This window comes from Lotus japonicus, chromosome 1, assembly GCF_012489685.1.
Source record: "Lotus japonicus ecotype B-129 chromosome 1, LjGifu_v1.2".
Classification (NCBI taxonomy): Eukaryota; Viridiplantae; Streptophyta; class Magnoliopsida; order Fabales; family Fabaceae; genus Lotus; species Lotus japonicus.
Window position 1 is genome coordinate 101015243 of NC_080041.1, and position 5238 is coordinate 101020480.

A 5238-nucleotide genomic window follows, 5' to 3' on the forward strand; every position below is an offset into this window, starting at 1 on the left:
CTAAAGTCTATTAAAAGCCTAAGATAATAGAGATTAAGAGATTAAGGCATATTCACCCTAACACTAATTTCGAGGCTAGGATGTGTGCTTGTCACTAATTTAACCCCTGGATTTTGGAGGAACAATACCCTTTATCTCTCTAATTAATTTTGATTCATCAATTTTTAAATCAACATTAAAAATTATATTAAGTTAAGAATATTATTGATAAAATATAACTAATGCTCTGTTGAAATTATAAAAGTGACAGATAAATAGAAACAAAAAACTTCTTAAAGTAGTGACTTATAAATAAGAACGCTGGGGATGTATCTTATGAGAAATATGTTTTATATGAGAATCATGTAAATAAATCATAACTGTTAGATCTAATCATGAGTGATCATGATTACAAGTTAATTAAAGACCACATGATCATTCTCATATGTGAACACATTTTTAATAAGATATCACATATTTATGTGTGTGTACACTGTTATTGGAATCGAACCAAAAAACGCGAGTTCGGTTGGAAACTGGGTCCATGGATGGTTCGATCATACATTTGCATCGAATATGCAGTCAAATCAGTTTTGACCGAATCAAGCTGGCAAACAGGGTCGGTCCAAGGGTAAAGCCACCCAAGCAAGGGCTTTAGGACTCCAAAAAAAATATTTTTACAAAGTAAAAAAGGCCCAAAAAAACCAAACATTAATACTAAGTTAAAAAAGCCCAAAAAAAGACATCGCTTTAAAGTTGGCTTTAGGCCTCATTTAGTGTTGGGCCGACCCTGCTGACAAACTCATATAATTGACCCGGTATGGCTCAACCAAGAGAATCGCGCCCTAGGAAAAATTTGGGAAATTCCTCTACTAGGCTCGAACACATGGCTTGAAAGTGGCAAAAAAGAAGCTATACACAAATTTTAATAGATTGCAAAAATGAAATAAAAATATATTTTATCATGAGTTGGATTGGACAAATAACTCATTAATCAAATACCTCAACCGGATCAATAATCGAGCTGAATCTAATAACATTGTGCCGGTAACAAAAACTACCTAAGTTTTAGTTGTCCTATGTGTGAGATGTAGTGAAAATCGCACCCAAAGGCTGATATATGCCAATAAAAGGCAACCCATAAGCCTTCATTAACAAGGCCAACAATTAGCATGATCACTAGATAAGAGGGATCTAATTCGTAGATTAGCTTAATTAAGCCAACTCTTCGCCACACATTTGCGTTTGTATCAAGCAATATAAGTTAAAGTTAATCCTACCCTTTTAGCATCTCCCATTTCAACTTAAGCAAATCCAAATCATACTGGTTAATTTTGGGTTCATTTCATTTCATTTTCTTTTCTTTTCTTTTTTAAGTTTACTTCACCATGTAAAGTTTAAAAGTTGTCTATTTTCCAAGTGGAAATCAGGAAATGATATCTGAAACCGCGTACTACCTAGAAGAAGTTGCTTTATTCGATAATTTGTGGGTCCGGAATCTCCCAATAAGATGGCTATGAATCTATAGATTATTCTTTTGATGACCAAAGAAATGCAAAAGAATTAAGAATGTAAGGTTAAATGTGTCGCCAAAAAATGTATACTGAAATTTTTTATGACACATCACGGCATATTAAGAGATCCTATCTATGATATATCTTCCAAAAAATGTGATGAAAAGTATTATTTAACCCTTTTTTATCTTTATATAGATTACTTAAATTAGAAATGGAATTATACTTTTAAATATACACAATGTAGGACACTATAAGAGAAGATGCACCTCCTTGTCTTGGAAAAGAACACTATAATATGACGAAAATATAGAAGTGACGATAACAGAGGATAATTTAGATGCGGGCATAAGCATATACAATTGAAAGAAATTTAATTAATCAAATACAAGATTAATTAACTCGATTCTTTGCTATCCCTTAACTACGTACCAATGCTGATTATTATTCTAAGACCTAGTCATTTTGAGAAAAACAAAAGCAACTTGCTTAATCCACAATGTTTTTGGTTAGTTTAAAAAAACTTCAATCCTGAAAGTTTAAGCAAATAATATTCACACTTGTACACCGACATTCCAAAATTATTCTTTAGTGATAAAATAAATGATCAAGAATAAGAATAACTCGTTAATTTTTTTACAGACAAATGTTAATTATTAGTAATGTTAGTAAATTATATTTTTCTCAAGGTTTGAACCTTAGTTCACCCTTCATTTGCTCTCAACCCTTCTGTCTCCTATCTCTTACCACCTGAGTTAACCTTTTAGGACTATAAATAATCGTTAATATATTTGTGTTTTTGAATGCCCTCTGCATCTCTCTCTCAATCTTTTTAAAATGGAAAAATGATAAATCAATGAAGTTACTGATCAATTAATTATTTATTTTATTGTTTTTCTCTGATTTGGCTATAGCTAATTTAACATTTCAAGGAGAACAGTTAGATTTTATTCAGACCTTACTTTCTCTTACATTTTAATTTCACTCTTTTTTTTTTCCTTTTCCTGTTAACCTGAAATCGTCACCAAGTCTTCGAAGGTCAAATCTCATGCATAAAGAAAAGATTGAGGATGAAGTTGGCGATTGTTTCGGTCGATTGATGTATTTCGACCGAGTGATGTAAGAAGTTCTTAGTCGACGCCAAGTAATCGTTTGGGAAAGTTGCTTGTTTTTATTTGAATTTTTGACTAGAAATCAGAGGCAGTTACAGTTGTTATTTTGACTAGTGGTTTGGAGCGGTTGAAGACTAGCTTGCAAGACGTGTGGAAGTTGTGTAGACTGATTAGGACACGTGTAAGGTCGAGATTTTTCAACCGTTGGTTGTCAGTTTAAGCGTTTTACCTATAAATATCAAAATTGCAGGTTTGCAAATTATTGCTCAAAGTCCAGGCAAAGTGATTAATAGCAAATTGAGAATTCTTGAGTATGTTCTATGTGAAACCATTCCGAAATTTATGCAATTTCAATTTCAGTTTGTTCATTGTTCTTGCTTGATTTACATCATTTACCCTCTTGCAATTTCTTTTACTCGAATTTCTTTGATGTGAACTCAAAATTGGACACATAAATTGCGGTTGCAGAACCCAAAGAGAATATATATCCAACCTCTTTATCGATATTTGACTACCAAAAATCTAGGTAAAACACTTCCTAATCTCTGTCATTTTCCCTTTAACATCATATATCATATCATTGATCTACCTATTTCTCTCTCATAAAGTGTTAGTGTAAAAGTGTGAAAGGATTATTATTCAATAGTATATTCAACATATCATACATTGGGACTGTACATGTTCATAGAGGAGTCGCTTAGGGTATATCTTGCTGAGCTTTATTCCCTAGTTATGGTGAGAAGGTTGTTGCTTGACTAAGATGGAACTAAAGGATCTTGGTTTATCCCTCCCTAATATAGAACGATTTTATGGTGAGAGGGTATTCAGACAAGATGGACGAGAAACCTTTGTCACTGACTGTGGGAGATGATCCATTAACTCTGTGATTTCCCAGATGGTGCACAACCCCAATACTTTAATCAATTTTTTGGTGAAGTCTTTTAGGGATATGCTTAATCAGCTTCAAGAGATGAGATCTTCATGTAAGTCCCTGGGATGGATTGCAGGTGTCTCCCTTAGCAAGGATGGCGGTGACGCCTATCTTGTAGAACTAACGACGCTGGAGCTAGGAGCTTCACCATGCCTGGTCGCTGGGCCTTCGAGAAATTACCTATTTTTCGGATTGTTTGGAGGTGGTCCTTATGTTTTGTTCCCAGGTGGATGTGTCCAACTACTGGGTGAGGAATGCCATCATGCATATGAGGGATATGCTCTTATGGGGCTGGGATGTGCGGATCGAGTATGTGCCCAGGGAGAGAAACAATGTCAGTGATTGTTTGGCCAAACCTGCGTCGAGAGAAGGGTCAGCAAGGCGTGTGTGGCATCCATTGTGATTGAAGCCCTGTATAAAATGTTGTAGCTTAGTTTTCTTGTCTTTTAACTTTAATTTCCTCTTGTAATCAAAAAGTGAGACTTACTCACACTTAATAAAATATTAATTTATTCACACTTCATTTTATCTTATTTTCACTCCTAAAGTCTCTCAATTATTCCTATCATATTTTCCTTTTTCCTTCATTATATATCTTGCTAAGTGTATGTCTTATGGAGAGTCTCAACCAAACATTATAAAATTACATTTGATAAGCACCATGTATGAAATTATCCTAGCCGCATAAAAGACCCATGGTTGACACACATAAAACATTACATTCAAGTCCAACACTAAGACCACTATTCTGGGTTACGCGGTTGGGCCGGTTGTGTGCCGTGACCGAGTAGTACAAACTAGCTAGTACTAGTAGACCACACCACCCACGTAACTCCTCTATAATGCTCATCATCAGTACACAATAAATTTTTCTTTTAGGTCCCACCACACACGTCAACATCATTTGCATCATAAATTCAATTCACTTAACTCATTCCAAATAATGATTTTTATTCATACCGTTTCTAGTACACGTAATTTTTATCTCTCCTTATCCTTTTTATGGAAATTATTTAAATGATCCTAAAAAAAACGTGTTAGATCACCCTAATTTTAAATGGATCAATAATATTTAAGATAAGTAGATACAAATTTCACATATTTTAAATATTATTGGTCTACTTAAAAATGGTGATTTAATGCAAGTTTTTCGTTGAGTCTCATTAAGAGAACCTATTTTCTATCACATCATAAATCTGATTAATAAATTCTTGGGTTAAGCGTCATATTGGTCCTTATCTTTGTCTCGCCGTCTGAGGTAAGTCCCTCCCCGGAAAATTTATTGCATTTAGTCCTCGTGTTTGAAAAACTTTTGGAGCAGATCCTCGTCGGAGGGCGGAGCTCCGACGAATGCTTAAATGACATGCTGACTGGATTAATGAAGCTGATGTGGAATTAAAATAAAAATAAAAAAGTAAAAAAACAAATACACATCAGATAATTAACAAAATTAAAACATATTACTAACTTAACATAATCTAACTAACAAAATTATTTTCTCCCCCAAATTAATCCCAATTCCCCTAAATAAACCCAATTCCTTTTGAACTGTCCTCAGCTTCTTCAATCTTCAAACCCAGAAATCGTCAATCTTCAAACCCATAAATCATCAATCTTCAATTCTTCATTGATCTTCAAATCCAGAACCCCACCATCAACCATCAACCTGCAACTTCACCCTCACCCTCACCCTCACCCACCT